This window comes from Anopheles gambiae, chromosome 3 (assembly GCF_943734735.2).
Source record: "Anopheles gambiae chromosome 3, idAnoGambNW_F1_1, whole genome shotgun sequence".
In the NCBI taxonomy this organism is placed as follows: domain Eukaryota; kingdom Metazoa; phylum Arthropoda; class Insecta; order Diptera; family Culicidae; genus Anopheles; species Anopheles gambiae.
This window is the reverse complement of record NC_064602.1, coordinates 64,534,439-64,556,397: the sequence shown is the minus strand read 5'-3', so window position 1 is coordinate 64,556,397 and position 21,959 is coordinate 64,534,439. Positions and strand designations below refer to the sequence as shown.

The 21,959-nt window shown below is 41.1% G+C and overlaps 1 protein-coding gene across 12 annotated transcripts in view; it reads right to left on the bottom strand.

Moving 5' to 3' along the window:
• Positions 1–21,959, bottom strand: part of LOC3291124 (proteoglycan 4) — a 122,451-nt gene that overhangs the window by 66,201 nt on the left and 34,291 nt on the right. The gene's annotated exons all lie outside the window — the stretch shown is intronic.

The following is a 21,959-nucleotide window of genomic DNA, read 5'->3' as shown; positions in this document are numbered from 1 at the left end:
GCTAAGGCTAGGTTTAGCATCGATTTTCTCATGCACAAAATGTCTTGACAGATGCTCTGCGAATGGGTGCAGTGCGTTTACTTTAGCCAACCTTCAAGCCCCCGACCCCCACGTTCGCTAATCCCAAACATCACAAACAGAAGGATGCACGCTCTTTGCCAGTACAGGGAAAAACACAACTCCCTTTGGAATAGCGATGCTTGCAAACAACACCATCGATACCGCACGATGAGTTTGTTCATTATTTATCTTAAACTTAACCGCCTTATCCCAGCTGTCGCCAACCGTAGGCAAACGGCAAACAGGCAGCATCTTCGTTCGGCTTGGCTTTCGCGTCGTGTGCAACCACGCTGTTCTGGGAAGAAATGACTTCAAGGATCTATCCAACCCCACCCATCAGTGGTTTCAGTTCGTCCTTTTCCTTTTCCCCAAAGACACACAGGGGGAGCGAAAGAACGAGCGATAGGCGATGCTCGAGCGAAAATGCAGTATCAAAAACTAATTAGCATGCATCCTTCATCGCATCGCATCACCAACCATCCAGCCAGCGGCTACTGCACCAACTGTGCGGTACCAGCCAGCTGGGATCAAATTTTACCCACTAATGACCAAAACCGTTCATACCGCCTCCAACCCCCAAAGGCTTAACGCTTGCAGCTAGCGTTGAAGTTGCCGTTTGAGCGCTGGTTTTACATCTCGGCACCTGTCAGAATGTTTTCCAAAGTGATTAACATCAAGACGGCCACGGGCTGGAAGGCTGGCGCAGGGTGATGATATCCTTTTTCTGCCGAGGGGAAAGTTTTGCGCTCCCTTTACCCGTTAATGGAACGGACGGTGCATTGCTGCTTAGACACATTTCTAGTGCTAGACGAGTAGCGATGGTGCAGCCAACTGATGCAACAAAATTAAACTCGATAAAACTTGATAAGCTGCAACGATTATCGAATGACGTTATGTTGTAGATACGATTTTACTTTTATTGTTTCTTTTCCTTGCCGTGGTGGTTGGCTTTGTGAAGTTTTGTGAAAGTTTACCAGCTGTGATGGGATTTTAATAGAAAGATAACAGAGATTTAATTTAAAATTCCCTAATGAATCTACTTTAAACCTTCTGGTCTACTACCATTTAACTTTTGCTCAATGTCTACCATTTGCCCAAAGTAACCATGCTGGAAAAATAAATTCATACATTTTTATATCCTTTCATATTACCCACGATCCTCCCACACCGGTTTCCCAAACCACATTCAACCAGAGCGCTTAAATTATGCCCTTCCGGCCAGGCACCCGGTACCATATTTTCACAACAAATTATTATTTGTTCCATAAATCGCTCACTCGCGTCCAACGTTATATACGTTGACCTCTCTGCTGGAGCCGGGGTATGGTGCTCTGCATTAGCAGGCCCCCTATGAAACGCCGAAATTGATTTTGAAGCTTCCTCGAGTTTTTCACCCACAGCGTCCGGAGCTAATGCGGTTATGGGTGCATTCGAGCGAATAATTTAGCTGTCACTGCCAGACCAAACTGATCGAAACGCTGTGCCGTAGCGTAAAGGAAGCAAGGCGGTAGGATGCGGGTGAGGGAGGTGACATAAAAAAACACGAACCAACACAACTTCACAATGGCCACAATTTCACTACACTCGGTAGGTTGAACATGAGTGGACAGTTGGCTCGCGGGTGAGTGGTCCCGATTATGATTCGTTTTAACAGTGGTCTGGAATAATGATGTTGCGAATCGGTTGTTGATATAATCACTCGTACTGCACAGGAAGGCAGATGAATGAAACCTCCGGAAGCAATCGGTGGAAGCGAATATTACGCGCAGTGTTGTCTTTTAAACAAAGCTGATCTAATTTTAAACCAATTTATAATTACAATTTACAATTTAAACCAATCTGTTATAATACATTGATTGTATTTTAGTGCACAGGGTTCTTGTTTTAGTATTATGGATTGCATAAATTATTCTAAAATTCTTATACGACTATATAAATCTTAAAGATCTGTTCTAACAAGATTTGAATAAATCTTCTGAAATGACTTATAACGACAATGCTAGTGACAGCTTGTTGCCCTCGATCATGACTTTTTCTTGTTGGAAACTTTTTCGCCATTCTTCGCCATTTCAAGCAGCAGTTTAATTTGTTCTTTCCTCTATGTACGATTCATGTTTTTCTTTTATTTCGTGGACACCTGTCGATTAACGAGATTCCATTCGCATATCCAAATAGGATGGGAGTAGAAAGAAAATTATTGACCATCTTAGAAAAGACACCACCATCCGCAATAGCACAATTCATCTCTTACCAGTGACAGAGTCTAAGTTTCGACGCGCTTTTCTTTTTCTCTCTTTTTCATTTTCTCCATCTCAAACCAGCTCACTTTTTGGACCGCACGTCACTCCCTACTTTCGTTTAATAATCAACTGCTGCTGCTGGAATAATTTTGCATATCGTTTTCACTCGATCTTCTATCGCGATCCCAGTTCAGCTGTCGAATGAAAGTGAAACGAACCCCCACACCCTAATGGCAAGGCGTTGGATCAATCTGAAAGTAAACTTTTCTTTTCGAGATATTTTTCCCCTTAGGCGCGCGTTCTCCGCCAGCGTCGCCGTGGCTCAATGAAATGAATCAGATCAGGATAGGATCTGCCACATGAACAAACTTCATCTGCACCACCGCTTTCCATCATCATTATTGGAGGAGCATTTTGTCGCCGTTTGCTTCATCGGCCCACCGGCCAGCCCAATGGACGAGATGGGTCAGGAGTAAAGCGCGATGGTAATTGATTTTTGCCCGTGGACGCCCGTTTGACGCCCGTTTGTGATTGACATCCATGGTACAGGCGGGAGGCTAAAAACTTTAGCTGTTTTTTCTTTTGCATCTACTCTTGCAAGCTTTCTAGGATCAAATCCACGCGATTGCCTTATCAGGCTGGTTCATGAGAGGATTGGCAACGGCTTTGACTAGTCTGTCATTGACGGTGGCAGTTGGACGTACGGAAGAAAAAACTTTGTAACGTCAGTGTGACAGGTTTCCGCGGCCGGTGCGTCAAGTTATGGGTGGAGTTGTTTAGGGAACCACTCAAATTGGGCTGAGCAAACTTCAGCAAATAAGCAAAATTTCCATTTTCTGTAACTATGAAATACTAAAGATGAAAAAACGCCGTGAGATAGCTAAATGCCTTTTTATATCAGGACTACTTAACCACCACATTGATGCTCCTACTCTATTAGCTACGATAGAATTTAACGCGCCATCTAGGAATCTACGTACACGTCAATTCGTATCCGTCCCTCGTTATAGAACTCGTTTTGGCCAGTTTGATCCTATGTCAGCTATGTGTCGAACTTTCATAAATAACTTTGATTTATTTGATTTCATCATGCCACAGAATGTTTTAGAGATAGACTCAGGACACAACTTACGTAATAATTTTATTTTCAAAATACATTTTCTATTCTTGTGCACCTGTTCTCCCCGATCGATTTATGTACCTTACATAGTCTATAAGCACTAATTTAAGTACATTCATGTAGGATCTTCAAGATCCCGATGGATTAATCAATAAACATATAAACATATAACGCATTCGTAGAAAGAAAAATAATCGACAATTTACTAGTACTACCTCAGTTCCTAAGAAAGTACCTAATTTTTTCAAGTTCTTTCTGTAAGAAAAAAAAGTCATGCAGCACTTTCCTCGAATGTCTGTTCCTATTGAAGTCTTGTCCATTATTTTTAGAACATCATGCAACAACATTTGTCCTCAAGCAAATGTAGTTCATTACTGATTAACTTCATCGCTCAAAATCACGCCCTTCGCCCTCTCTAGAGATGCTGTTTGCTTCAATGCCGTTCAGAAAAATAAACGCATCATTATGAGGTCCATTTTGTGGGTCTGCCCTTCCATGTTTTGTTAAACCATTTTACTTACATACACCTCTACCATGCTAACTACACCACAAAGTAATCATCATTTAGAGGATTAAGTATTTAAAGACTCTGTTAAGTATCTCCCCTACACTGATACCCTACAATTTGCGAATTTAAGTAATTTGTACGGTGAAACTACATAAAGGTGGCCGCAAAAAATAATGTGAAAGCACTGGAGGACAGCTTTGTCCAAACGCCCGAAAAAGCCTCACGACCCCGTGCTACCCAAACGATACAGATAATGATCGAAATGATGAAGACATTACTGGCTAGCAGTGAAAATAATTACCACCACATAATGATCGAAGCCTGATCGTTTAGCTGCTTTGTGCGTGTGCATGTTCGTTTTTGTTTCATATTTCCGAACGCAACCTGCTGAACTGATTCGTGCCGTCCGTTTTCCGACGAAGCCTCCATTTGCACACGAGACCGTGTTCAGCGTGAAAATGACACATAATATCTCTCTTTTTTTAACTCTCTACCTTATTTCGGGCTCGGAACCAGTAAGCTCTTACAACAATGTGCAACCATGTATGTCAGTGTACCTACGCGCAAAGTGTGCGGATTTAATTTCAGCATTGAACTTCGGCTCACTTCTCACTGCTAGCTGCCGTGTCGATCGTGCAGATGGCCAGCCACCGTGTCAGGAGGGCACCGATGGTGCACCTAGTGGGAATGTGGGAAGCCTTTTAGGTCGACTTGCGGCTCTTTAATTTGCTGACCGGCGTGGAGGCTTACATAATTATATGCATTATGGGTGTGCGCGCGTGTGTGCCGGGGAGGAGGGCAGGGATGGGAACGTACATGACATGAGCCCTTAATGTGTTGCCCTACGAGGTTAGGGTCAGTAAGCAAAGAACGACCGATGTCTACCGGCTTCTCTTCCATGTCATTCTCCTCTTTCGGCATCGCGGCACTTGTTACCACCGAAAGCCTCAAACCATGTAACCATAGCCAAAGGTAGCTAGCTATATTGAGCCTACTGGTTTCCACAGCCACAAATGACCGCCGTGCATACATCAGAACCACCGCGGCAAGGTTAAGAGATAACTTCGATGCTGATGTCGATGATAATGATGCCGATGATGGTGATGATGATGATTTTGGGCAGGCAGGGCTGAATGATGAGGATTTTCCAGTTCATTTCGTTATCTCATCAGTTTTCCATCGCCCTCACCACATCACACAGTAGCGCGGAGCGAGGAATTTTGGCTTCCCCCGGGTGTGGTGTTCGATTTTACCGAACGCGTTTGTGCAAATGTTGATGATTTCAACCAAAATGAGCGACCTGATGAGGTGTGACGGTGTTAACGAAATCGTTATGAGCTTGAATCGTTTAACTTATTTACTGATTTGATTCCGAAAATATCAACCAGCTTGAAATTGTTCACATTTCAGAAGTCCGTTGGAAATTATTGGTTAATTCAAATGATCCATAGGTTAAAGTTTTCTTCAGTTAGTTTTGAAAGAATGTGTTATATTACCAACATTATTTTAAATAAATCGTACATATTTAAAACAAATTAAATTCATTGAAAAAAAATGATATTGAGGAAATGTGACATAACTTTTGATATTTGATTTTGAACTCATTGGATTGTTTCATTATTTACTCTTTACAAAACAACAAAAACTATCATCAACTACCACGCTAGCACATTTCTTGTTACCTTCAACGCTTAATTAAACTGACATTAAAATGCGCTAAAAAAACCTTCACACCATAGTCGTTTGACCTCAGCCAGCCATCAACGGCAAGCATTGAAAAATGCTCTTAATTTAAAGTAATGAGCCCACTGCTTGGTAAATCTCACACTCCGTCCACACACAACTTTCGATAGGCTCGCGGCAAAACGATTTGTTTGCATTAATCTGCAACCCCGCTGGTAATATAAAATCATATTACGTACCGCTCTAACAGCAGTTCAATATACTTCCCGAGGGATGCAAATAAATTATGCGTGAGTGTATGTGTGTCTGTTTATTTGAAAATTACGATACCGCCTGAAAACAAACACTCAAGACCAGCAAGCTATCTTCATCCCTTTTCCAGAAACGATCAAGCTTCATCCATTGATTCGATGAAGTGCTCGTTATAGCTTATTTACGTGCCTGTGTGTATCAGTTAATGTTAACCTCACGGTTTTTGCAAAACATACCAATAATCCCATAAAGAGCACATTTTCTGGAGCGCTTGTAACGCATCAGAAAACCCCTTCCGTAATACAAACCCGATTATACGAGCGGTTGATTCTTTCGATTAAATGAGGAAGAGAAATATGAAAATATCTGTCAATGTTCGTTAGCGCGCGCCTTTAACGATTTTTGCCTTTTTTTAAAGGATTTCAACTCATTGGCGGAATGGGTGAGTAAAGAACCAAAAAACAACCCCTCCAATAAGGCTCAGCATGAACCATGAGAGTAGTATTCGATTTTTATTGAGGTTTTCCAGAAAGAGGTATGAGTTTGCATTGCATCAATTTGCATTAAAATGTGATTTACGAAGAATCAGAGCAGGATAATCTATGGCTATCTATCTATGGTTTCATTCAATACATCCTACAATATCCAACAAAAGAATACATATAATCTTTTATGGGGTTCTTATCTCGTGCAAATTACTGATAAAAATCTAAAATTATATTAATAAAGCACTAACTAAATAATATTAACTAAACATTTGTTTGATATATATGGATATTATATACCAAATATGTCAATTGTCTATTAGTTACACGAAATTATCTTTCTGTTATGAATTCATGTTGCTCTCCTAATATGATAATATCTGCACATCAATGAGTTTAACATCGGTTAGTACGTTATATGTTATATTTTATAGTACTTATATGTATATAATTTCGTAACTTAATATTATTTATAATTGATATCATCCAGCTTTGTAGTAAGTCCCAGATAAGGGGTGGCGATTATGAGGCTGTAACTTTGATTTGCACATATAAGGCCTTCCATTTTCCCAATAATAATCTTTCTCCCTTTAATTACTAAACAGATTGAATTATACATCAATATTAAATTTGTGACATTCAATGATTTTAGAAGAATGTTCAATTTTTTTTTTATTAACATAACCATTTTTCAATACTTCTTTTCTTAACCACATAAAAATCAAACAGCATTTTATATGCCTTAGAAGGAGGAATTGTTTCTTCAACTTTTAGCGTTTGTTTTTAAGCCTGGTGTTCAACATAATTTATCTCCTATCTGGCATCCAGATGTCGACTGCCATTGGTCAACGGTATGGTACAAATCGAAAGGCAGAAAATTGAACTATTGATTCTTGCAGCACGCAACACAGTATATGCTGCCGGAAACACGCAGCTCCCAAACAGGTTGCACACAAATGTGCATCAAAATAACCACATTTGGCGTCACATTTTACTGCTGACAAAAGCTGACAAGCTGTGCACTGAATGCATTACCGCACGACCGATTCGTCAGCAGGTTGCAGTGAATGGAAGTCGTTTTCTGTTCTGAAGCTTCCTACCAGAAACCACCATAAACCACCCAGCTCAGTTGGTAAACGGGATCACGGGTTCCGCTTCTTTGGTTGCCATTTTTGTTGGCTTGCAGAACTCTCTGCCCACTACGCAGGGAACCAGAATTTGGTCAGCGCGGTTCGGGGGTACGCCGTTAAAAGGATGGCCCAAAAACGGGCTAGGCAGTAGGAACTGTACGAGGTTGAATGATGAAAAATCTGCTCCTCAAAAACGGATACATCAAATCGATCACATTGGACAATGTTTTTATGTTTCCGCACTCCAATAGTGAGTGGGACGGGGCAGCACAAGTGAAGCATCAAACAACTCGTGAAAAAAATACTTCTCGCTTTTGTTTGCCTTCGATTCGAGGGCTTTTTCGTGCTGTTTTTATGTGCGTTTTTCTCTTTCATTTTTCAATTGTGGCTCCATGCTGACCATGCACACCAAAATACACACACACACATACTCATACACAAACTCCCACCGGCTCACACCCTTGCAGTTCGCTGCATAGTAGCAAACCGCCTGCAAATGAAAATTGCAATCTGCATTGCGGTTGATCTGGTTTCAGACTTTGTCCCAAACTCGGCAGTTTTATTTTTTTTCTATACCCTCTCCCCTTCATAGCATCTCTTTCATCGTTAGTCGTAGGCGTTATCGAGTCACACTCAAACACACCCGCATACACTCCCATCAAACACACACGTCAAAGTTAATCGAATGGGAAACGACCGAATGCACGCAACCATCGGAAAAAAGCTTATCGAACTTAAGCAACAACAAAAACGTACGAGAATATGATACATTTGCAAACCGGGCGTTGATCCGTTTGTGGCCCTTTTACTGACCTGAAATTGAATCTGAAGCAACTGTTCATCTCTCCCGTTAGCTTTGCTGCGTGCATCTACGCCAGCAACCGTCAAACGTCAGTTCGTGCGCGTGGCAGAGACACGTGGTTGCCAAATAAAGGAGCTTAGGAGTTAAATAAAATACCAACGTTTATCGAAACCCTGGCCGCGACCTAGTGCCGCTCGACCATCGTGGTACTAGAGTGGACCTGATCAGAACCAGAATTGCCGACCTTAAACTTGACGTAATAGTGCGCGGCATACCATAGGTCTCGTGCTGGTCGAGACTCGATGGAACAGTCCTTGAACGGAGTCACGTTGCTGCTGGAAACCAGTTTGCCGTTGAATTTGGACAGTGTGTGCCAAATTCATCAAATGGTCAAATTTTTTTACATATGGTACACGTACAGACTTAAATGTATCTGCATCAATAAAAATTAAGATCAACCATATGTTTTTACACCGGACACCGTTATGCACTTGCAAGCCAGAAGGATCGTTCATGCCCAATTAAAATAAATCATGGTGCACTGTTCTAGTAAACCAGTTTCTCCATGGTCCATGGTTACTTAACGTTTCGGTTTCAACTGTGAATGGTTCATTGAAAATGGTAGATCAATATGTATCCATCTAAATATTTGTTGAACTTCTAAGCTATTTATTGTAACAAATTATATTATATTTAGTTTTGTGTTGCTAAAAATATAGCCCCCATTTTTATGGAAATATGCATTGTACCTGTAAGTTATTTTAAAAATAAATGAAATGTTTATCATGGAACAAAAGAAAACTTAATGAAACAGTTCATTATTTATTTGTTAAGTTGTGACAATTATAAATAAAAGTGTTATTGCATATTATTGTATTATTTTGTTTGCCTTCTAGAATGCAAACTAGAATTATAGAGCATATACTTTAAGAAAGATAAATTGCAAACTAATTTATGAATTTTATATCAGTATTAAAAATGATTAAAACAACTATAATCCTAATCCTATCTTTTAAAACCTTTTCCTTGCTTTAAATACTCGTATACGTATTGTAATAGCAGACCATTTTTATCATTTTTTATCCAATGAAAATGAATCGCATATATTATGCTGTTTGTCTTACACTTTATTTCTTTGCATCACATTATTTTAATATTAATAATCTCATGAAACAATTGCAAATTGTACGAACCACTTTTACACAAACAGCGACCAGCGTGACCACTTTCGTTGCTTCATCGAGCCAGTAAAACTCGTTCAAACGATGGAATGTCTTGTATCGCGTTGCTACGTTTGTTCTTCATCACGTCCTTCCATCTCCATACCGTCAGCATGTAGAGGTGCATTGAACTTGAACGATCCGCATTCGAGCAGCCCACGGGCAAGCGCCGCGAACGGTTTCGCGCGATCCGGTTAACAGAGTAACGGGAGATTTATGAGCGATCAGTATCAAGTTCATACACTCAGAGCTCCCAGCCGGATGTGTACAGTGAACGGAGTGCAGTTAATCGAAGCGTCTAACCGTATTGCAAGGCTAGCGCTGCAGCAATGTGCACGGAGGCCCCTTTTATGGAAATATATGCCAACCAGAATCCATGGCTTGATCCATTCTTGAGTAAGAGATGTTTATGAAATGTGTATAAGATGAACTATGTAAAATGTGAAAATGAACTAGATGAAGATGAACTATGTAAATGATTGTGCAATATAATCATTTTGTTTGAAATCAACTCAACTGTAGCAGTGCCTTTGTTATATAAACCTGAGAATTAAAAGCAATTATATTATGGCTGTAAACACTGCCTGCTCGTCACTGCGATAAGAATCCCAAACCAATTTTCATCTATTCTTTAATTGACTCCTTTCACTATAATTCTTATTAACAGTGAAACCATTATCCCTGTGATAAGAAAATCCTCTTTTAAATTCCATACATTTTCACTGAGGCAAAGAAACTTACGCCAATCCAACCAGCCAAGACGCTATTAACTCGATTTCTTTAACCTTCCTTTCTCAAAAAAGAAAAAAAGAAATCCTGCTGACCAGACTAGCGCCAAGCCAAACGGAATGCCGTGCAACTAATGAACACATAAAAGCAGACCAATAAAAACCTTCCGACACTGTCTTATTTATTTTCCAACACGTTCTCTGCTCCGTGGGTGATTTTTACCGCCCAATCCTGTGGTAAAGTCGTTAATCTTTGCGTAAGGCTCCAGTTTAGTTAACCTGTCAGTTAAGCGATGTGATGCGGTTTCAATTTGCGTCAGTTATTTTGGCTGGCATGGTTTTATTGCCATACCAAATAAACACACACACAGGCACGCCCGCACACTTTGAGATGGACTTTGAATATTGCAAAAACGCAAAGTGAAATGAATAACGACGAAGGGTCGTCTTCTGGTTAATTTGAAAATATATCCCTTTCTACGCAGCGGACATCCGGGCCCGGCTGGGACGGAGCTCTGAGGGTTCAGAAAGCGCATTAATAATTTCACTTTCTTTATCTTGCTTTTTCATGAGCCAATTGGTTGCAAAAAAATGACCCAACCCGTGAAGCTTACAGGCAGTTGTTAGTTTGTTTCGTTTAATTTAATTGGAAGCAAAGTTTTTTATGCCACTCCACAGCCACTCTGCTACTTATTTCTAGGCACTCTATTTCGTCTTAGCATTAACCCCTGTTCTCAGCACTCGGAATAATACAAACCAACACAAATTTGACAAGAATGCATTCAATTTTGGGCGAGCAAGAAAAAGATGAGTAAATTGCCCGAACAAAAATTAGCTTATCTTTAGCAAAACCTCACTCACAAAATGAACTCATCACTGCTCGTGCGGCCTATGATTAGACAATTTGTTGACCTTATGTGCCGCTGGCTTCTGCTCATTAGCATAATTAACGTCCCAAGCAAGGGTTCCGTTCAAAGCATCAATCTTTTTTTGGTTTTTTGCCAATTTTTGTTTCCCCGTTTCGTATTCGATATTACACCTCGATGAGCTTTTTCCTTCCTTGCACGATGTGCAGTGGAATGCACTTTTGAAGTGTTTTTTTTTTTCTTCACTGTTGTTGTTTCTTTTTTGACCATGTACACGTTGCTTTTCTGTTAATACCATGTACATTTCGAGTCTGCTTTATTTTGTGTCTGAATTTTCACTCATCATTTGTTTCGGTTTCATTATCGGTTATGCTTGTCTATGAAACACTTGTTTCTTTCGCTCTTTTTTTCGGTATGCAATTATGGTGCCCCACAGGCAGCTTGTTCATGTTGTGGACCGTTCAATTTTCTTTTGTTTTTGCATCTTTTTTTTGCAAAAACTGATTTTCACCCCAAATTACTTCCATTTTTCTCTGCCATTAGCCGGTTGCGACTGAAAATGCATTTGCCGCGCCCTCGTACAATTCCGTTCGGTGGTTCGTGATTCCTTTCCGTGCACCATTTGCAGGAGGTTATTGATTTTAGATAATTACACCAACCACCTAGCCCATACCAATGGAACGGTTCTCTCCACACAGTGCAAGGTGCACCCGCCGGTGTCATCAATTATCACGTTAATTTCAAGGGAGCAACCACTCCGCCGGGGATCCATAAATTTTGTTTGCCGCTGGAATTTGGCCATTTTGGCCGTACCGTTAAAGTGCTGGCTTGCCGAACATGGCCACACAATGCAACCCACCCACACCATGATTGGAGAAAATTAATAGATTCTCTTTGCACCTAAAAATATGCAAACTGTCATTGTCAGCCTCCGGTAGAGGTCAAACTGTTCGATGGTGTTTATAATGGAATCTACCAGCGTGCGCATTTGGCTGATAGTTGACCGGCGGTGTAACATCTCAAACTACAACCAACTTTGTTCAAATCAAGTTGTTTCCAGATGTATCATTGGTTAATAAGTTTATACAAAACCATACACACCGCACAAAGCTAGGAAGAGCACATTCAACGATTGGGTTGGTTTGTCTGAGAGTCCTAGAGCATGTTATAATTAACCTCTCATAAATCATGTACTAAGTGAGGTTTAGCTGAAGCATCCTGTTTATAAGGCGAATCAGTTCGTTGAAATTGAACTTGCATTAGAACGTGCTAATGCTGCAAGTGGTTTATTATCCACGGTATTCTACGTACATTCCTAATGAACTACGGAGGTTACACCCTAATCTACCACAAACACACACCACTGATTGAATTAACGTGAAATCAGCTCAATGAGACAACTGGAATTCGAGCTATGGTTTGCATATACGGTATCCGCCAAGATGCACATTTCATACTTTAGCACTACAGCTATTTATGCGAACAATTGTTATAATAATTAACTTAACCCTCTTGAATGAAGTCTCCGCAAACAGTGTCAAGCGCACAGTGCTCAAGTGCTCCCCTTAAATCTGCATCCATTCCCTTTTCACAACCATATGTAGTGTGCAGTGCTGATATATATATAATGCTCTGTGCACATGTTCCTACTAAACGACCCGTCAAATGCATGCTCGTAAACCCAAATCTCTCGTGGTTCCTTCCTTCAGGTTCACACACTAATGGCAGCTAATAGAACATTATGGTTTATTACCGTGTCCATTAAAGCTTGCACGTTTTCATCCCGTCGGAGTAGCCACGCACGCTGACATACACTCACAGGGATAGCATAATGAGCGCACCGTTCGCCCGGACGCAACCAGGTTCGAACCTAATAGAGCTAGCGATGGCCCGGTAATAGCATCGCGAATGATGACATTTACGTTTGTCCTTTTAGTGTCCGGCCAAAGTGTGGCATCACATAAACCGCACGTGACCATACCGAAGGATCGACACTTACTGTATGAACATATTTGCTCAATTGTAAGACAATCATGAGCACATACTCTCGCCCATATTGCCACACTTTCCCAACCTGCAGTCTCTGCGTGTGCTGGTCGTTAATTGTTTGGTCAAGCTGTCAGGTCGCCCGTAAAAGCGATCGTTTCTATTACACTTAAACCCCTCGCCGATGACGTTTCAGGGAAATGCGTCCAGGGCTCGGTCCAGTTCACAATCCTTTCACGATGGCAAACATTGACGAACACCCAAGGCAAACGATGGGAAAATGGAAACTCTTGAACGTTTTCTCACTTGTTGATGCTTTTCAACTGAGGAAAGAACTAAAATGTTCCAAACCATCAAAAGTGAGGAAAAAGCACATTTCGCTATCGAAGCCACTTCTACAAAGATACTACGAAAGGTTAATAGTACTTCGTATTCGAATCAGTACCCGTTTCAGTATATTTGTTCTGCTTATTTGTTCTTTTTTTATCTTGTTTTTTTTTTTCATCGTTGCATTTCCTCTTCGTGGCATAACGAAACGGATCTCTGGCTTGCCTCTGTTCAAAGTGTGCGGTCGGTTGATGCAAGGTTGGTTCCACGGTTAGAAAAATTAAAGTGCATTTTATCGGTCAGGTTTGCTGCACAGACATCAAGATAAAAGTATACCTTCAAGCCACAATGAGAGCAATACGATTTTCCCACTTTACACGGTACAGTGATTCCGTGTTTTCGTTGGCTGATGGTACAGTGCAAAACAAATAGTTTCATACGGCAAATAGTTACTGTAAACGATACGTTAACCAACGAAAATTGTTTTGGCTCTGGTTGAGGCTAGAGTTTTTTTATTCGAATGTTTCTTCTTTCATTATATAGCTTACTGTTTACTCTGCTGTTTCGTTGGTTCTCTGTATTATATTATGTTTACAAACTTACCGTTACTGAGAACCAACCTTCATAATAGGAAGGTAAATAATTTTACCTTAAAATTGTAGTTGCACCATTGAGGCTATGTACCATGCCACCATGTACCATTGCGGCATTAATTTCCAAATCAATCTGACATCTCGGTGGAAAGCTGAACGAAAAATTGAATTAAAATAAAACCCTCCCTGCTTCAAAACTGCAACGATACGCCAGGTTACGTACATGCTGATTAAACAATTTATCTTTGACACACATTTTAAATATCTTACAAAAATTAAACCTGATTGAGCAATTCTACCCAGCGCAAAAATGACAATCCAATGTGAAATATGCATAACCAAAAGGGCAAACAATGGCACAAGTCAAGCTCCACAGCTTCATCCGCATAACCGGACAAGGACAACAGATGCATATCGATCCGCACCGATCTGCAAATGCCAACATTTTACCAACTCGTGAACACACCGCTACGTTGTGCAATTCATCATCATCATCATCGCTCAACCTCCCTCGAAATGCTCCAAAAAAACAGTCCTGCACTAATTTGCTGCCCCGATTATTCAACTACACACTTGTGACCGCAAAATGTCACACCCGGTTTTTCGGACCCACAAGATTCAGACAAAATGTCAGCTAGGGATGGTGCGGCTCCTTTACTTTTAGGTGGTTTTCCAAAAAATGTGACCCAAAGGTTCAACCCATTTCGCGAACAACACCCAATTGAACCTCAACGGGTAGAAACACTCCTCACACTCGGAGGAAAACTTTCACTCGAAATACGCTCGGGCAAGGGAATTGCAGCACATTTATGCACAAAATATGTAAAACGATGCAAACAACAAAACCCGGAGCCGGGAAGATAGAGAGACACAGAGTATGAAAAAAAATGCATCAACATCACCGAAACTTGTCGCGGTCTCGACCCAACCCAACGCGTAATGGAAACTTCCTGACCCAGGACCATGCACGAGAAACAGTGTACAATTTGCAACAACAAACACACACCATACACGTGTGGAGATACGCATACACGACATGGGGTCGACCACCGGCAGCTGCTACGGTAAAAGTCAAGCGGACAACGATTATGTACGACGACACGGGTTGCTCCGGTTGAACCACTTTCACTCGCAACGGAACGCTTCCTCAATGATGGTCGCAGCAAGAGCAGGAACGAATGCTGGACGTCGGCGACGACGACATCGCCGAAAGGCATAAATGAGACCTGGGAAGGAAATGCACGAGCTTTACAGAGGCACAGCCAACGAGGGGAAGTAATAATGAACGTTTATTTGGCACATTTTTCATATTTTTTTTTTTGCTGGTTGCTACACATTATCCCCCTTGTCTCCCACATCCCACAACCAAGTGCGGGTAAATTTTTACATGCGGGCACATACTTTTTTAATTTCATTCCGTGCAATCAGCGAAATCAGTAAAGCAAATCACAATAAAAAGGCAACACCACATTAGTCGACCGCAACAACGGGTTTCGGGATTCGGAATGCATCACAGAAATGGGCTCCATTCGCTTTAAGTGCATTGGCCATTGGCGGTCAATTGGTGGCTATCTGTCAACCAATAAAAGATAATATCCACGGACACAATGTACAGCGCGTAACCTGCCATTCTGTGCAACAGAACCCATTGATCATAATTTCAACAGCCATTTAATCATTCCGCGTATTCGCTAGCGTATTCCTGGAAGTATTATTTAATCACACCATGTTCCATTCAAAAATACGCTTCATCATGTATGTATTTTTTCTCCTTTTTGCATGAAGCTTTGTTGAAGAAAAGAAAAAAACGGAACGAAATGATGAGACCCTTTCTTTCACATGGTAGCAAGAACGTATGCCAAAAATGAGCTTCACCTAACAATGAATACCAGCCAACGTGAAATGAGCTCGGTTGGAGCTACCGTTGCGCTTATAACGCCAACACCGTATTTGGTTGTGCTTTTTACCGGTGCCTCAACAAGAGCTAAGCAGTGTAGATTAACACATTTGCCTCAGACAATGGTGGCAGCAGATGAAACCTTTTCCAACCAACGATAGCGGATGGTTCAACGGACGGTTTGGTAATAACCCTGCATTAACGTGCATTATGAGTTAACCGCGTTTCATTTAAAGGGTGATGTTAATTAACTTCTTTACGATTTATTTTAGGGTTTTTTTTCAAAATGGTTGTTTTTGAAGGAAAATTAAAAATTTTATATTTTGATTAGAGACTCTGTGAAAGTCCCTTTTGATTGTTTTGTTACAATATGTGTACTAGTCTTTTCTAACAATCACTATTTCGTTCTGAGCAATGAAATGATTGAAATATAGGTTCGAGTAAAATAATAATTAAGATTTATTTATTTATCGATACGCAGTAGCCACCTATACCTATATGCGACTGTTTTATCGAAATAGAAAACACACACCTTCTATGAAATATTTCTATTTCCTGAAACAGCGTTTCTTTTTTATAGTACCTGTTCTAATTTCTTCTGTTTAGGCTACGTCGTAAATCCACGTTATTATATTCAGGACAGCATTTCAAATGATTATCATTTAAATATCATTTTAATATCAACGAAATCGTTCACCACTAATCATACACGCAAGCTTTGTTACATAAAATTGTAGGTAGATTTTACAAATATTGCTCAAAGAGAATTTTTTTTCTTCTTCTTCTATGGCACAACAACCGTTGTCGGTCAAGGCCTGCCTGTACCACTAGTGCTTTGCTTTCAGTGACTATTGATTTACCCATAGCAGGATAGGCAGTCCTACGTATGGGAGCACGGTCCATTTGGGGCTTGAACCCATGATGAGCAATACATAACTCGTTAAAGAGAATATTTAACGAGTCTAAATTATCAGTTAAATTTATTTCTGCCTATGAACTAGTATCATTTCATTCCGAATATTCTCCTATTTACAATGTGTTCTGTAGCGCCTTTGAGAGTCTGTTGATTATCACATCGTGTCTTGTCCTGGAAATTAATCTATTCGTGTAGTATGAAGATCGGTTTTTATTAAACGAATTGGGGTTTTTCACGCATTTTGAAGGTATTAAGTATGATTCATCCTTATTCCGCACGATGTTATATTCATTATAATTAACATTTTCTCACTTTTTATTACACAAAAAGTTGCACCTTGGCATTGGGTAAAGTTTGCATTTCAATTACGATGTACTTAGAGTTATTAGCGGTAATATAGGAGTTTGGTATGTCTTGAGTTACTTTCTAACCAATTGTAATAATTAAATATTTGGTTATATTTGGTTCTTTTTTCATGGTCCTTAGCTACTTACACCCTATTTGAGTGGTATAATGATTAACTGTTTTCTAGATACTTAAACTAATAATTTGTACAGGTTTCGGTCTTTGATTATTCTTCATTATGAACTCCTATACAAATCGCTTAAATAATTGTTAAATTTGCTATGAACGATTGAAGATATGAACAGTTTGATTTTAATTTGTGTGTTCTCCAACGTGTTCCAAAGCAGGGGTTGTATTGTATCGCCCACCAGTTAAAAGACGTTCTTAATTACTGTTTTACGGAAAGCTAAATCCTTTTTTGCTCATAAATATTTGATTCATCCCCAATAGCAAACATGTTTTGGAATTAAATCACACCACAATCCTATCACCTCTTAGCTATTGCAACGGATACCAAACCAGCAAAGCTTCTCGTATCCGGTACGATGTCAAAGTGCAACCAAATCCCATTTGCTGCAATAATCATCCCACTAGTTCCAATCTCTAAACGCGACTCGACCACCCACTCACTTGCCCAACCTTACCGAAACCCGGACGAGGCTCCTGATCACAGTTTGCCCATTCTGCCCCGTTGAGTCAATAATTCATAGCCGCATCATTTAGCAAGTCAACCTCTGCATTCCGTTTGATAAATGTGCTTGTTATTTTGCGAGCCAGTAGTCTACTAGTTCCGCTGTTTAATTCCTCAGCTGCAGCTGCTGCAGCTACTGCTGTGATGCACATTCTACCCGTTCCCTCGTAGGCAGCCAGCTTCCCGGGATGTGCGCAAGGATGCCCTTGGCCAGTGTCGCCAACATCAGCCACCCGGCACCGGGATAAAACCGTGTCTTTGCATTTGTACAGTCGTTCCGTTTCTCGAATTACACGTAATCTCACGTTGAGAGTTATTATTTACCGTGGCCGGGGCCTCTTGAATGCGGGGGACTCGATATTTATATGCACCCGTGCCAGGTCGAGTCGTAAATATTTCGTCGTCGTCGTCATAGGAGGTACGGGTTCTTTGCGAATCTTTTGCCACAGGATGCATTTGAAGATGCGCCTACCGGTTGGTTGGAAGTTATTGCGTTATATCGACGGTGGTGGTGGCGGTGGTGGGAAACTTTCAGCAGGAAGAAATGGGAAGCGAACGTTACACAGATACCACGCCCGGGCAGTTCACGCTGCCCATGGAGTTTTGCATCGTAAAACAGCATGAACAAGATGGTGCAACAAATTGTTCGATTGTACACCATTCGCAAGCGTTTGTGAGCGTGTTTTTTTGTTCAGTGCTGGGATGTTTAATGTCCCACTGGAATTTTTCAACCCATCCAATATATCGCTGCTTAACCCATTAGCCTTTAGAGGTTAGAGCTCATGACCTTCGGGTACTTCAGTTCGTTTCCTTAATGCTTTGATAAGTTTAGCGATAGTTCTCTTCGAGCACTTAACCTTGCCGAAATGCGTCGTATTACAAGGAACAGCTTCTTCCTGGTCCGGAATCTCGTAAACACACGCAAATGATGTGCCATTTCCTGTGGTGAGATCAGCACACGCAATCCCCTGCACCACCCTTCATCTGTTAGGAGTACTACGACATGCTACATAAGTTTCTTCCCATATGCTTCCTTTAAGGTACGGGTAAACTCCCTTAGACCTGTAAGACGCTGGCACAATTCTCAACGTACGATTTAGCAACGGCTCATTAAGCGCACCGACTTACGCGTCACCAACGCCAACACAGCGAGGGCAGTCGAAAGACACACGCGGGTAACGGCGCATCACACCCGTAATGAATGTGAATTAATTGATGATCATTTATTTATACCTCGCCGCAAGCAAACCGCTCTGCACGGGAACTTTAGCGATAATCCTGGTATGGCCCGCTGCCACAAGGCGCATAGCACGACTATGGTGACGCGGTTGTAGGAGCAAACGATTTAATGCATCACTTTCGCTGACCGAGCGAACAGTTGGTTGTTTGGTCAGTGTGTACCCATCCACTTGAACTCACCTATTTGCGTGACGAAATACGATTACAAACGGCACGGTGCCTTATTGCGGAACAGCTTTGCCGGAACGAGAACTTGAAATGTTTACTTTGTTTCGGGTTGATACTTCGACAAATCAACGAAACGTTCCCGCAAACTGTCGTGCGTGGTGGTGATGTGTTTACGAGCTTTTATGAGGAAGCATGAAGGACATAAGCTACGATTGCGTGCTCGCGACAAGTACGATGATTGCTCGTCCGTGTCAAGATGGCAGGAGTGTCACCGCAAGTGTTTTGTGGTGGAATTGTTCTTTATTTTTAGTGCATTTTACTCCACCATGTACTTTGCATGTATGCTATACGTTGCAATATTCCTGTTTTGGGAATTTAACCTCAAAAACAAAACAAAATGTTCAAATCAAGTAACTCTAAATAAATGCAATTTGCATGTCTAACCCATCATCATTACAGCTTGTTAAAGGCATTACACACCTTACACTTGTTTGCGCTTTAAATCAACGCTGTTTGCTTCATATTTCCATTAGTACATTCAGTGTATTCAATGTTGAAATAAGAATAAAACCTTTACTAAAAGCGAACTCACCTCCACCAAAAGCATTTTAATCTTTCATTATTCCAATGCGAAAACGAGAGAAAATATAAAATGATCAAATCTACCAAAGTCTATCGTACTACGCAAGCAGATCCTGTTTACCCACTGCCGAAAATCGAATAAAAAAACCTGCACTTTACCACCGAGGCTAATGCACATTTCGCCCATTCATCGCTCGAACCAGCAAAATCGCTTCTTTTACTTACAGGAGAGACAAAAATCCCCACTGCGCTAAAACAAAAACGCTTCCACGCTACACGTTGAGCAAATGCTTCAAAAAATGGTAACAAAAAAATGCGTCAACCTTAAAACATATTCATTCCCTCGTCGAGAGTAAAACCCAAATCCTTCTACTACTGCCACGTTCCTTCGGGCGATGGCAAGCGTCACATGAAATTAAAGCGGCTATGGCGTGCAGCTAGTAAAAATAAACCATCACGGCCACCCACAGCCACTCCAGCTCGAATCTCCAACATCACACATTGTCCGGGACTTCACCGCAAGAGTGGTAATCCATTAAAACATATATTTTGTTCAAACATTGACATTGCCATTTTGTTTCTTCCCAAACACTCTCCCGTCGTGTGCGAGCGTGGTTGTGTGTATTTTTGCTTCATTCACTTCCACTACTGCACTACTTCTCCTTTCCAACGTTCGATTCTTACGCGAGTGTTTGCCTTGTTTTTGTTGTGTTTTTTTTGCCTTTAACAGTAGGAAGTACTTATTTTGTTCGCTGTTACCAAATGCACTTCGGTGCAACAGGGAGACCAAAAGAGGTGTGTGTGTGTGTGTGTGAGAGAGAGAGAGGGAGGCTTAGACATACAAACACAAGTTGGTACATTTCGGAACCTGTGCACCATAGTGTGCGGATCGAACGTTGTGAGCTTCCGTGACCTAGGGCAACTATGCCAGTACCGAACCCGTACCGAACCGTCACGGGACAATCAATGTCACTGCCATCTCATGTCTCACGACTGTCGTGCTCGCATTAAATGTAGCATGCATTTCACAGACAGCTCAAGCCCTACTTAACGTGGGTTTATCTGTTTACCAAACGTTCCGTTTACGTGCATTCCCGGAAGGAGTAACGCAAGCTTAGAAGCCATTTCCGTAGCAATCCTTGAGGAATGAAAAATCATCCCATATGAAATGGACGTGGATTGTGGCGACGAGCGTACAAACACAGCACACGGACAGGCCAAGGGCCCTTGACGTCTCTGGAAAACGTAAGGGCAAAATCCACTGACTGCAAAATTGCACCCGAAGCACCAAACGCACTGTTTGATTTTTCAATCGCTTCACGACAATTTTCTTTCCACACGCAAGCAGTGATGTGAGGGTGTCAGTGTGTTTTTTTATATATATTTCTCCGAACAGTACGGGTGTTTGTTTATTCTTTCCGACGTTTCTTTTGTTTGACATGTTTGTAACGCTGTGGAGGTTGGAGATCGCATAGAAGAGGACACCGGATGGTAAGGGCTTGGTGAGTTTGAGCTGACAATTTATCGCTGTTTGCACAGCTGCCATACGTTGAGCATTTTCTTTTGCAGATCTCTCTCTGTCTCTCTTTGAACCGCGGTAAATATTGTTCAAGTTTGACCTTAACTTCTTACCAGTTGGTTGAGGTGATGTGAGGTGGAACCTTTCCTGCGAGATTTATAACCGTGGACGGGTTTGCATTGCTTCAGTAATAACAGTAATAAAGCTTTTCTTATGCAATGGTATGACTCATCTATCGTTTATTAAAACCTTATACTTTTCATCTTCATATTTGGTGCAACAACCACGATCCACCTAGCATTGCGATTAACCACTACAGGAATAGGCTATTTAAGACCCGGGATGTCAGTTCTGTTCATTTACAGTCGTTGCTGCCAAATGTTGACTCTAAGGCATTAATTTTTAACAATGCACATCAATTTTTGCCTCTAGGTCATCAATTTGTGTTCATAAATGTTTGGCTCTAACGCACCTATTTTTGTCGGTAAGCCATCGATATTTGACTCATGTAGGAATCGTGATAATTTCACAAGGTGTTTGAGCAGATTTATGGCAATTGTAGTTTTATATCACGAAAGCAATACCGTAGAATTTAATTGTTA